The sequence below is a fragment of the Chrysoperla carnea genome (assembly GCF_905475395.1).
Source record: "Chrysoperla carnea chromosome X unlocalized genomic scaffold, inChrCarn1.1 SUPER_X_unloc_2, whole genome shotgun sequence".
NCBI lineage: Eukaryota > Metazoa > Arthropoda > Insecta > Neuroptera > Chrysopidae > Chrysoperla > Chrysoperla carnea.
Genome location: NW_025408145.1, coordinates 1,242 through 16,057, shown reverse-complemented (window position 1 = coordinate 16,057; position 14,816 = coordinate 1,242). Strand labels below are relative to the sequence as shown.

General features: G+C 24.7%; 3 non-coding genes across 3 annotated transcripts; all 3 read right to left on the bottom strand.

Annotated features, from left to right (window-relative positions):
* Nucleotides 1–1,487: 1,487 nt before the first annotated feature.
* LOC123304103 lies at nt 1,488–1,606 on the bottom strand. The gene has a single exon (XR_006536153.1). It is a non-coding gene; the product is annotated as a 5S ribosomal RNA (ribosomal RNA).
* Nucleotides 1,607–7,957: 6,351 nt separating this feature from the next.
* LOC123304092 lies at nt 7,958–8,076 on the bottom strand. Its single transcript, XR_006536144.1, has one exon. It is a non-coding gene; the product is annotated as a 5S ribosomal RNA (ribosomal RNA).
* Nucleotides 8,077–14,430: 6,354 nt separating this feature from the next.
* Nucleotides 14,431–14,549, bottom strand: LOC123304077. The gene has a single exon (XR_006536130.1). It is a non-coding gene; the product is annotated as a 5S ribosomal RNA (ribosomal RNA).
* Between the last annotated feature and the right edge of the window lie 267 nt (nt 14,550–14,816).

The window sequence follows — 14,816 nt, the reverse complement described above, 5'->3', positions numbered from 1 at the left end:
AACCTCCAAAACCATACAAAGTACGACCTTGTCGTTTTAATGCATATACAACATCCATAGCTGTAACTGTTTTACGTTTTGCGTGTTCAGTATATGTAACAGCATCCCGAATAACATTTTCAAGGAATACTTTAAGTACACCACGTGTTTCTTCATAAATTAAACCAGAGATACGTTTTACTCCACCTCGTCGTGCTAAACGACGAATTGCAGGTTTTGTAATACCTTGGATATTATCACGCAAAACTTTTCTATGACGTTTTGCACCCCCTTTTCCAAGACCCTTTCCACCTTTTCCTCTGCCAGTCATTTTAATAAAAAATTATTTACAATATTTTAACGAACGGATAACACGTGTGTTAACCTCACAAGTATTGTAATGTATGTGAGCGCCGGTACAATTGTGCCTTTTTATATAAAGCATTAAAGATTTTTTAAGCCACGCCTATACAATTTGATTAGTCCATACTCTGATAGCTATCCAATAGGATATGACAACAAAAATTTTGAAATTTCATATAAATATAAATACAACACATTTATTTCGCATTTAAACATTTGACTTTGTAGTATCAAATTGTCGAATATAATTTTTAAAATTGTGTGTTTTTTTGTAAAAACATTATTATTTGAAAATGGCTAGAACCAAGCAAACTGCACGTAAATCAACTGGTGGTAAAGCACCAAGAAAACAATTAGCAACGAAAGCTGCACGTAAAAGTGCACCAGCAACTGGTGGAGTAAAAAAACCACACAGATATCGTCCTGGTACAGTAGCTTTACGAGAAATTCGTCGTTATCAAAAAAGTACTGAATTGTTAATTCGTAAATTACCATTCCAACGTTTAGTACGTGAAATTGCACAAGATTTTAAAACCGATTTACGTTTCCAAAGTTCAGCTGTTATGGCATTACAAGAAGCTAGTGAAGCCTATTTAGTAGGTTTATTTGAAGATACCAATTTATGCGCAATTCATGCAAAGCGTGTTACAATTATGCCTAAGGATATACAATTGGCAAGACGTATTCGTGGAGAACGTGCATAAGCGTTTTAAATGACAATTTAAAAAAAAAAAAACAAATAAGAAATATTTTCGGTCCTATATATAGGACCAACATATATTATTAAATAAGAGTATATTATTTTTATTAAAAAATATATATATATATATATATATATATAAATTATTGAAATAAAATTAAACATTATTAAAATTTTGTTATAATTATAAGCGATTGCTATTTCTAAAAATAAATAAATTTCATAAAATTTATATTATTTTATATTCATTTGAAATATTAAAAAAACTTCTCGCTTTAAAGTAACCATGATATGAGTTATAAATGCAATAAAATTTTATACAAAAAATAATATTTATTTGTTGACGAATAATATAAAAGGTTTACATTTCTAAATAACATATATTTATATATGGTGTGTAAAAAAAAAGAAAAGAAGAAAAATAATTTATATTTTTAATATAAAAAGGCAACCGCACACAGTGTTCCCAAGCGGTCACCCATCCAAGTACTGACTGTGCCCAATGTTGCTTAACTTCGGTGATCGGACGAGAACCGGTGTTTTCAACGTGGTATGGCTGTTGCCAGTAATAAATGAAAATTTTTACAAATATATATTTTTCATAAATATCATTAATATTAAAGTATATTATTAAAATTTTCAATGAAGTAATCAATTTAAATATATACTTATTTATTATACCATATATTTTAAATAAAAATGCAACCGCACACAGTATTCTCAAGTGGCCACCCATCCGTGGTACTGACTGTGGCAAATGTTTCTAAACTATTATTTTATAAAATATTTATACAAAAAATAATTTACTCTTATCAAATATTAATTTGTGGCCTGTATTAAGGCCTATGTTATTTTCATTTTTTAGCAAAAATAATGAAATATTTCAATATATTATTAAAGTAACAGATCATTTCTTTTTTGGTGCTGCTTTTTTAATTTTTGTAGGAGATGATTTGGCAACAGAAGCTTTCTTAGCTTTTGGTGCTTTCGGTTTACGAGCAGGGCTACTTTTGGCAGCGGATTTTGTACTTTTTGCTGGTTTTGCTTTAACTGGTGCTTTTTTTGATGCCGCTGATGATTTTGCAGTAACTTTTTTAGCAGCAGTTGATGATGATGGAGTCGCTTTTTTTGCTTTAGGCTTTTTGGCTGCCAATGATGTAGTTGTGGCTTTCTTTTCTTTTGGTGCCCGTTTACTTTTAGCACTCTTTGCTGAACCTTTTGCTCCACTTTCTTTTTTGGAAACTTTTGATTTAGCTGAAGAATTAGATGAAGCGGAAGCAGCCAATTTGAATGAACCAGATGCACCTTTACCTTTAGTTTGTACCAAGGCTCCCTCAGTTACAGCAGCTTTTAAATATTTTTTAATAAATGGTGAAATTTTATCAGAATCCACTTTATAATTTGCAGCTAAATATTTTTTAATTGCTTGTAATGATGAACCACCACGTTCTTTTAAATTTTTAATTGCGTTAACAACCATTTCTGATGTACGTGGATGTGTTGGTTTTGAATGTTGTTTTGTACGTTTAGCACCAGAAGCTGTTGCTTTTTTTGTTGGTGTTGTAGAAGCAGCAGTAACCGCAGTTGCTGCAACAGCTGTAGAATTTTCTTCGGCCATATTTTTTTACTTTATAAAAATAATGTATTTATTATAAATATTTAAATGATAAAATATAATAATTCTATCAAATAAAAAATAAAGGTTTTCAATTATATCATTATTCACAATAATATAAGTCCCTATGTAAGTCAAAGTACCATGTAGAAAACACATAAAAATTAAATAGTATTTCTAATTTACTGTCGTAGTAAACATGATTTATTTTTTCAATTTCTATAATATATAAAAAAATAAATTATAAATTTAATAATAATATTTATTTTATAAATTAAAATATATTTAATTTTTTTATTAACAATTATTAATAAACATAGTTTAATATTAATTATTTCAATCATACAAAACAATAATATTTTTAAGGTAAACTTAAAAAGTATATATTTTTATTTTTTATTTAATATCGATTTATTATAAATTATTAGTATATAAATAATTAAAAAATTTAATATATAAATATATATATTATAGTATAAGATTTCATTTTTAGAAAAACTTTTTTTGTCAATAATGAAAACGTATTATTATGAAATGTGTTAATCGAACATTGACAAAATATATTTCATTAGAAAATACTTTTATTTATGCATTAATATCAATAATTAACTATTAAATTAATTTTTTCATAATTATATAAAGAAATTTTATACTGATATAAGTATTTATATATTATAATATTTATTTTAAATATAAAAAAATTTATGACAAAATATATTATTAGAGTATTTGTTGAGATTAATATAAGATTATTTTAAATAAGAATTAATTTATATAATTATTAAAATATTATTAATTTTATGTTATGTAATTTTAATAAAAATAAATAATAATAATAATAAATATACAAATTTTTTAACAATTTAAATTTTATATGATCTAAATAATTTTGTTAAGTACGATATGAGAAATCATTGTAAGCTTCGTTAAGAAACTTTGTAATATAAAATAATAATAATAATATTAAATATATAAATAAATAAAATAAATTTGATATATATTTTTAGTTCATTCTGTGTATAAATCAAAGGATACCGAATAATTGGTAACGGATGCGATATATTATAGTATCGAGTATTAAAACATAATATATAAATTTATCTTGTTATTCAAATTTTTTGTTACTTAACTTATGTATTTAGAAAATTTATAATATTATTTATATAATTGACATAAAATCTTATAAATTGAAATTTTATTAATATGTATCAAAAGAAGAGAGTAACGTATTGATATAATATCAAAGGATACTGATTATTTAAATAACGAATACGTCATATATTGTTTGTGTAACGAAGTTCACTTGGCCATCTAGTTTAAAATAACATTTTCAATAGAAAGTTTATATGCTTTTTTTTTTTTTTTTCTTTAATTATTAAAAAAATAAATTGAAATTTAATTCAATCAAATTTTATAATAATTTTAAAAAAATTTTTCCTTTTAAAAAATATTTTGTGATGTTGTGATAATATGTATTAATACAAGTGCATCCTGATACTTTTATCTCTAGTAAAGGTATGAGTATCATGAACAGTTTTGTTATCTAATGATATTATTTTGATAATATTTTGTGTATATTCTTATAATATTTTGTCTAAATATCATCATAATACAATATTATTTTGATAATATTTTATGAATATTCTTATAATATGTTACCTAAATGTCATCATAATATGATGAATTATTTCCATAATAACATATAAAAAAAGAAAAAAAAAAAAGAATCATTAATTTATAATTATTTAAATTGATTCTTTAAAAAAATATTATAATATATTATTTATAAAAATAATTTTTACTCTTATTTAAAATTTGTGGCCTTTTATTAAAAGGCCTATGATCGATGTATTATTATTATAAAAATTAATGCAATGTTTTTAATTTATGCTTTCTTTTCAGTTTTCTTTGGTAATAACACTGCTTGAATGTTTGGTAATACACCACCTTGAGCAATTGTTACACCAGATAATAATTTATTTAATTCTTCATCATTACGAATTGCCAATTGTAAATGACGTGGAATGATACGTGTTTTTTTGTTATCACGGGCAGCATTACCAGCTAACTCGAGAACTTCTGCAGCCAAATATTCCATAACAGCAGCCAAATATACTGGGGCACCAGCACCTACTCGTTCAGCATAATTTCCTTTTCGTAATAATCTGTGAATTCTTCCAACAGGAAATTGTAATCCTGCTCGGCTTGATCTTGACTTTGCCTTTCCCTTTACTTTACCACCTTTACCTCGTCCAGACATAGCGAATAAATTTATTTAATTAATACTTTTTTTTGTAAATATAATCACACAGATGTGTACGTTACGGGGATTGTAACATAAATGTTTAAAATGTTATTTGGGTATTTTAATTTATAATATTTATAAAATATAAAACTTTAAAAATAAACCAATCACCTTATAGTATTATTTTCAGCCAATCAGAGAGTAGTATTCATTTTTATTGTTATATCCATCTTCGCGTATATAATACGCTAGTTGTATACACGACACGCTCATACATATACTGACTGGTGTTCTGTAACTATCTGTGTATATTAATTGTTTGTAACAATGCCACCAAAAACAAGTGGAAAAGCAGCAAAAAAAGCTGGCAAAGCTCAAAAAAATATATCAAAGAGTGATAAGAAAAAGAAGAGGAAGCGCAAGGAATCATATGCAATTTACATTTACAAAGTATTAAAACAAGTGCATCCTGATACTGGTATCTCTAGTAAAGCTATGAGTATCATGAACAGTTTTGTTAATGATATTTTTGAACGTATTGCTGCTGAAGCATCACGTTTAGCACATTATAATAAACGTTCAACAATCACAAGTCGGGAAATTCAAACCGCAGTTCGATTATTATTACCTGGTGAATTGGCAAAGCACGCTGTTAGTGAAGGTACTAAAGCTGTTACAAAATATACAAGTTCAAAATAAATAAATCGAAAATATTATTTAATTGATAACATAAAAATACATCAACATATAAAAACGGCTCTCTTTTTAAGAGAGCCATCAAATTTTTTAAATAAGAGTAAATTATTTTTATATATACAAAAAAATTAAATAAACAATTATTAATATCATATTTAATATAAAATTTTATATATTAATAGCTTGAATATATCTATTATTAGTATATCAATATTATTAATTTTAAATATAATAAAGGATATCGCGGAATATATATCGTAAATCAGTGTAATGCAAATGCATTACATTACCTTTATTATTTTCATTTTACATTTACTACTTGTTTATGTACGCTTATAATTATTAGAAAAATATTTTTAATAATTTTAAAAAATAAATGAAATAATAAAAATTTAATAATAAATTATTTATTGAAAGTATAAAAAATGGTATAGCAAAATCTTTATTTTCTTTGATTAAGGCGAAATGTTTTATTAGTTATAAATTCGATAATCTCCTATCGATACTTGTTACTCTTAACTTGTATATATAAAAAATATAATAGTATATTAATTTATAATAAAATTTTTTCAAAAATTCAATAAGTTATTGTAAAATAAAATAGATAATATACAAATTATAAGTTATTATTGCAGATATATTACAATAAAAAAAAAAAAAAAATAAAAATATTTGGTAATGTATGTTATAAACAAAATAATTTGTTGTAAACAAATTATATAATATGTTATATTTATTAACAAATTTATTTACTCTTATATAAATAAAATTAGTGGCTTCCCAAAAAGGAAAGCCTGTTTAAATTTATCGGATGTATTAAATATTCTTTAATAAATTTACTAAATATTTTAAGTAAATTATTATATTTTCTTAACCTCCAAAACCATACAAAGTACGACCTTGTCGTTTTAATGCATATACAACATCCATAGCTGTAACTGTTTTACGTTTTGCGTGTTCAGTATATGTAACAGCATCCCGAATAACATTTTCAAGGAATACTTTAAGTACACCACGTGTTTCTTCATAAATTAAACCAGAGATACGTTTTACTCCACCTCGTCGTGCTAAACGACGAATTGCAGGTTTTGTAATACCTTGGATATTATCACGCAAAACTTTTCTATGACGTTTTGCACCCCCTTTTCCAAGACCCTTTCCACCTTTTCCTCTGCCAGTCATTTTAATAAAAAATTATTTACAATATTTTAACGAACGGATAACACGTGTGTTAACCTCACAAGTATTGTAATGTATGTGAGCGCCGGTACAATTGTGCCTTTTTATATAAAGCATTAAAGATTTTTTAAGCCACGCCTATACAATTTGATTAGTCCATACTCTGATAGCTATCCAATAGGATATGACAACAAAAATTTTGAAATTTCATATAAATATAAATACAACACATTTATTTCGCATTTAAACATTTGACTTTGTAGTATCAAATTGTCGAATATAATTTTTAAAATTGTGTGTTTTTTTGTAAAAACATTATTATTTGAAAATGGCTAGAACCAAGCAAACTGCACGTAAATCAACTGGTGGTAAAGCACCAAGAAAACAATTAGCAACGAAAGCTGCACGTAAAAGTGCACCAGCAACTGGTGGAGTAAAAAAACCACACAGATATCGTCCTGGTACAGTAGCTTTACGAGAAATTCGTCGTTATCAAAAAAGTACTGAATTGTTAATTCGTAAATTACCATTCCAACGTTTAGTACGTGAAATTGCACAAGATTTTAAAACCGATTTACGTTTCCAAAGTTCAGCTGTTATGGCATTACAAGAAGCTAGTGAAGCCTATTTAGTAGGTTTATTTGAAGATACCAATTTATGCGCAATTCATGCAAAGCGTGTTACAATTATGCCTAAGGATATACAATTGGCAAGACGTATTCGTGGAGAACGTGCATAAGCGTTTTAAATGACAATTTAAAAAAAAAAAAACAAATAAGAAATATTTTCGGTCCTATATATAGGACCAACATATATTATTAAATAAGAGTATATTATTTTTATTAAAAAATATATATATATATATATATATATATAAATTATTGAAATAAAATTAAACATTATTAAAATTTTGTTATAATTATAAGCGATTGCTATTTCTAAAAATAAATAAATTTCATAAAATTTATATTATTTTATATTCATTTGAAATATTAAAAAAACTTCTCGCTTTAAAGTAACCATGATATGAGTTATAAATGCAATAAAATTTTATACAAAAAATAATATTTATTTGTTTACGAATAATATAAAAGTTTTACATTTCTAAATAACATATATTTATATATGGTGTGTAAAAAAAAAGAAAAGAAGAAAAATAATATATATTTTTAATATAAAAAGGCAACCGCACACAGTGTTCCCAAGCGGTCACCCATCCAAGTACTGACTGTGCCCAATGTTGCTTAACTTCGGTGATCGGACGAGAACCGGTGTTTTCAACGTGGTATGGCTGTTGCCAGTAATAAATGAAAATTTTTACAAATATATATTTTTCATAAATATCATTAATATTAAAGTATATTATTAAAATTTTCAATGAAGTAATCAATTTAAATATATACTTATTTATTATACCATATATTTTAAATAAAAATGCAACCGCACACAGTATTCTCAAGTGGCCACCCATCCGTGGTACTGACTGTGGCAAATGTTTCTAAACTATTATTTTATAAAATATTTATACAAAAAATAATTTACTCTTATCAAATATTAATTTGTGGCCTGTATTAAGGCCTATGTTATTTTCATTTTTTAGCAAAAATAATGAAATATTTCAATATATTATTAAAGTAACAGATCATTTCTTTTTTGGTGCTGCTTTTTTAATTTTTGTAGGAGATGATTTGGCAACAGAAGCTTTCTTAGCTTTTGGTGCTTTCGGTTTACGAGCAGGGCTACTTTTGGCAGCGGATTTTGTACTTTTTGCTGGTTTTGCTTTAACTGGTGCTTTTTTTGATGCCGCTGATGATTTTGCAGTAACTTTTTTAGCAGCAGTTGATGATGATGGAGTCGCTTTTTTTGCTTTAGGCTTTTTGGCTGCCAATGATGTAGTTGTGGCTTTCTTTTCTTTTGGTGCCCGTTTACTTTTAGCACTCTTTGCTGAACCTTTTGCTCCACTTTCTTTTTTGGATACTTTTGATTTAGCTGAAGAATTAGATGAAGCGGAAGCAGCCAATTTGAATGAACCAGATGCACCTTTACCTTTAGTTTGTACCAAGGCTCCCTCAGTTACAGCAGCTTTTAAATATTTTTTAATAAATGGTGAAATTTTATCAGAATCCACTTTATAATTTGCAGCTAAATATTTTTTAATTGCTTGTAATGATGAACCACCACGTTCTTTTAAATTTTTAATTGCGTTAACAACCATTTCTGATGTACGTGGATGTGTTGGTTTTGAATGTTGTTTTGTACGTTTAGCACCAGAAGCTGTTGCTTTTTTTGTTGGTGTTGTAGAAGCAGCAGTAACCGCAGTTGCTGCAACAGCTGTAGAATTTTCTTCGGCCATATTTTTTTACTTTATAAAAATAATGTATTTATTATAAATATTTAAATGATAAAATATAATAATTCTATCAAATAAAAAATAAAGGTTTTCAATTATATCATTATTCACAATAATATAAGTCCCTATGTAAGTCAAAGTACCATGTAGAAAACACATAAAAATTAAATAGTATTTCTAATTTACTGTCGTAGTAAACATGATTTATTTTTTCAATTTCTATAATATATAAAATAATAAATTATAAATTTAATAATAATATTTATTTTATAAATTAAAATATATTTAATTTTTTTATTAACAATTATTAATAAACATAGTTTAATATTAATTATTTCAATCATACAAAACAATAATATTTTTAAGGTAAACTTAAAAAGTATATATTTTTATTTTTTATTTAATATCGATTTATTATAAATTATTAGTATATAAATAATTAAAAAATTTAATATATAAATATATATATTATAGTATAAGATTTCATTTTTAGAAAAACTTTTTTTGTCAATAATGAAAACGTATTATTATGAAATGTGTTAATCGAACATTGACAAAATATATTTCATTAGAAAATACTTTTATTTATGCATTAATATCAATAATTAACTATTAAATTAATTTTTTCATAATTATATAAAGAAATTTTATACTGATATAAGTATTTATATATTATAATATTTATTTTAAATATAAAAAAATTTATGACAAAATATATTATTAGAGTATTTGTTGAGATTAATATAAGATTATTTTAAATAAGAATTAATTTATATAATTATTAAAATATTATTAATTTTATGTTATGTAATTTTAATAAAAATAAATAATAATAATAATAAATATACAAATTTTTTAACAATTTAAATTTTATATGATCTAAATAATTTTGTTAAGTACGATATGAGAAATCATTGTAAGCTTCGTTAAGAAACTTTGTAATATAAAATAATAATAATAATATTAAATATATAAATAAATAAAATAAATTTGATATATATTTTTAGTTCATTCTGTGTATAAATCAAAGGATACCGAATAATTGGTAACGGATGCGATATATTATAGTATCGAGTATTAAAACATAATATATAAATTTATCTTGTTATTCAAATTTTTTGTTACTTAACTTATGTATTTAGAAAATTTATAATATTATTTATATAATTGACATAAAATCTTATAAATTGAAATTTTATTAATATGTATCAAAAGAAGAGAGTAACGTATTGATATAATATCAAAGGATACTGATTATTTAAATAACGAATACGTCATATATTGTTTGTGTAACGAAGTTCACTTGGCCATCTAGTTTAAAATAACATTTTCAATAGAAAGTTTATATGCTTTGTTTTTTTTTTTCTTTAATTATTAAAAAAATAAATTGAAATTTAATTCAATCAAATTTTATAATAATTTTAAAAAAATTTTTCCTTTTAAAAAATATTTTGTGATGTTGTGATAATATGTATTAATACAAGTGCATCCTGATACTTTTATCTCTAGTAAAGGTATGAGTATCATGAACAGTTTTGTTATCTAATGATATTATTTTGATAATATTTTGTGTATATTCTTATAATATTTTGTCTAAATATCATCATAATACAATATTATTTTGATAATATTTTATGAATATTCTTATAATATGTTACCTAAATGTCATCATAATATGATGAATTATTTCCATAATAACATATAAAAAAAGAAAAAAAAAAAAGAATCATTAATTTATAATTATTTAAATTGATTCTTTAAAAAAATATTATAATATATTATTTATAAAAATAATTTTTACTCTTATTTTAAATAAATTTGTGGCCTTTTATTAAAAGGCCTATGATCGATGTATTATTATTATAAAAATTAATGCAATGTTTTTAATTTATGCTTTCTTTTCAGTTTTCTTTGGTAATAACACTGCTTGAATGTTTGGTAATACACCACCTTGAGCAATTGTTACACCAGATAATAATTTATTTAATTCTTCATCATTACGAATTGCCAATTGTAAATGACGTGGAATGATACGTGTTTTTTTGTTATCACGGGCAGCATTACCAGCTAACTCGAGAACTTCTGCAGCCAAATATTCCATAACAGCAGCCAAATATACTGGGGCACCAGCACCTACTCGTTCAGCATAATTTCCTTTTCGTAATAATCTGTGAATTCTTCCAACAGGAAATTGTAATCCTGCTCGGCTTGATCTTGACTTTGCCTTTCCCTTTACTTTACCACCTTTACCTCGTCCAGACATAGCGAATAAATTTATTTAATTAATACTTTTTTTTGTAAATATAATCACACAGATGTGTACGTTACGGGGATTGTAACATAAATGTTTAAAATGTTATTTGGGTATTTTAATTTATAATATTTATAAAATATAAAACTTTAAAAATAAACCAATCACCTTATAGTATTATTTTCAGCCAATCAGAGAGTAGTATTCATTTTTATTGTTATATCCATCTTCGCGTATATAATACGCTAGTTGTATACACGACACGCTCATACATATACTGACTGGTGTTCTGTAACTATCTGTGTATATTAATTGTTTGTAACAATGCCACCAAAAACAAGTGGAAAAGCAGCAAAAAAAGCTGGCAAAGCTCAAAAAAATATATCAAAGAGTGATAAGAAAAAGAAGAGGAAGCGCAAGGAATCATATGCAATTTACATTTACAAAGTATTAAAACAAGTGCATCCTGATACTGGTATCTCTAGTAAAGCTATGAGTATCATGAACAGTTTTGTTAATGATATTTTTGAACGTATTGCTGCTGAAGCATCACGTTTAGCACATTATAATAAACGTTCAACAATCACAAGTCGGGAAATTCAAACCGCAGTTCGATTATTATTACCTGGTGAATTGGCAAAGCACGCTGTTAGTGAAGGTACTAAAGCTGTTACAAAATATACAAGTTCAAAATAAATAAATCGAAAATATTATTTAATTGATAACATAAAAATACATCAACATATAAAAATGGCTCTCTTTTTAAGAGAGCCATCAAATTTTTTAAATAAGAGTAAATTATTTTTATATATACAAAAAAATAAAATAAACAATTATTAATATCATATTTAATATAAAATTTTATATATTAATAGCTTGAATATATCTATTATTAGTATATCAATATTATTAATTTTAAATATAATAAAGGATATCGCGGAATATATACCGTAAATCAGTGTAATGCAAATGCATTACATTACCTTTATTATTTTCATTTTACATTTACTACTTGTTTATGTACGCTTATAATTATTAGAAAAATATTTTTAATAATTTTAAAAAATAAATGAAATAATAAAAATTTAATAATAAATTATTTATTGAAAGTATAAAAAATGGTATAGCAAAATCTTTATTTTCTTTGATTAAGGCGAAATGTTTTATTAGTTATAAATTCGATAATCTCCTATCGATACTTGTTACTCTTAACTTGTATATATAAAAAATATAATAGTATATTAATTTATAATAAAATTTTTTCAAAAATTCAATAAGTTATTGTAAAATAAAATAGATAATATACAAATTATAAGTTATTATTGCAGATATATTACAATAAAAAAAAAAAATAAATAAAAATATTTGGTAATGTATGTTATAAACAAAATAATTTGTTGTAAACAAATTATATAATATGTTATATTTATTAACAAATTTATTTACTCTTATATAAATAAAATTAGTGGCTTCCCAAAAAGGAAAGCCTGTTTAAATTTATCGGATGTATTAAATATTCTTTAATAAATTTACTAAATATTTTAAGTAAATTATTATATTTTCTTAACCTCCAAAACCATACAAAGTACGACCTTGTCGTTTTAATGCATATACAACATCCATAGCTGTAACTGTTTTACGTTTTGCGTGTTCAGTATATGTAACAGCATCCCGAATAACATTTTCAAGGAATACTTTAAGTACACCACGTGTTTCTTCATAAATTAAACCAGAGATACGTTTTACTCCACCTCGTCGTGCTAAACGACGAATTGCAGGTTTTGTAATACCTTGGATATTATCACGCAAAACTTTTCTATGACGTTTTGCACCCCCTTTTCCAAGACCCTTTCCACCTTTTCCTCTGCCAGTCATTTTAATAAAAAATTATTTACAATATTTTAACGAACGGATAACACGTGTGTTAACCTCACAAGTATTGTAATGTATGTGAGCGCCGGTACAATTGTGCCTTTTTATATAAAGCATTAAAGATTTTTTAAGCCACGCCTATACAATTTGATTAGTCCATACTCTGATAGCTATCCAATAGGATATGACAACAAAAATTTTGAAATTTCATATAAATATAAATACAACACATTTATTTCGCATTTAAACATTTGACTTTGTAGTATCAAATTGTCGAATATAATTTTTAAAATTGTGTGTTTTTTTGTAAAAACATTATTATTTGAAAATGGCTAGAACCAAGCAAACTGCACGTAAATCAACTGGTGGTAAAGCACCAAGAAAACAATTAGCAACGAAAGCTGCACGTAAAAGTGCACCAGCAACTGGTGGAGTAAAAAAACCACACAGATATCGTCCTGGTACAGTAGCTTTACGAGAAATTCGTCGTTATCAAAAAAGTACTGAATTGTTAATTCGTAAATTACCATTCCAACGTTTAGTACGTGAAATTGCACAAGATTTTAAAACCGATTTACGTTTCCAAAGTTCAGCTGTTATGGCATTACAAGAAGCTAGTGAAGCCTATTTAGTAGGTTTATTTGAAGATACCAATTTATGCGCAATTCATGCAAAGCGTGTTACAATTATGCCTAAGGATATACAATTGGCAAGACGTATTCGTGGAGAACGTGCATAAGCGTTTTAAATGACAATTTAAAAAAAAAAAAACAAATAAGAAATATTTTCGGTCCTATATATAGGACCAACATATATTATTAAATAAGAGTATATTATTTTTATTAAAAAATATATATATATATATATATATATATAAATTATTGAAATAAAATTAAACATTATTAAAATTTTGTTATAATTATAAGCGATTGCTATTTCTAAAAATAAATAAATTTCATAAAATTTATATTATTTTATATTCATTTGAAATATTAAAAAAACTTCTCGCTTTAAAGTAACCATGATATGAGTTATAAATGCAATAAAATTTTATACAAAAAATAATATTTATTTGTTGACGAATAATATAAAAGGTTTACATTTCTAAATAACATATATTTATATATGGTGTGTAAAAAAAAAGAAAAGAAGAAAAATAATTTATATTTTTAATATAAAAAGGCAACCGCACACAGTGTTCCCAAGCGGTCACCCATCCAAGTACTGACTGTGCCCAATGTTGCTTAACTTCGGTGATCGGACGAGAACCGGTGTTTTCAACGTGGTATGGCTGTTGCCAGTAATAAATGAAAATTTTTACAAATATATATTTTTCATAAATATCATTAATATTAAAGTATATTATTAAAATTTTCAATGAAGTAATCAATTTAAATATATACTTATTTATTATACCATATATTTTAAATAAAAATGCAACCGCACACAGTATTCTCAAGTGGCCACCCATCCGTGGTACTGACTGTGGCAAATGTTTCTAAACTATTATTTTATAAAATATTTATACAAAAAATAATTTACTCTTATCAAATATTAATTTGTGGC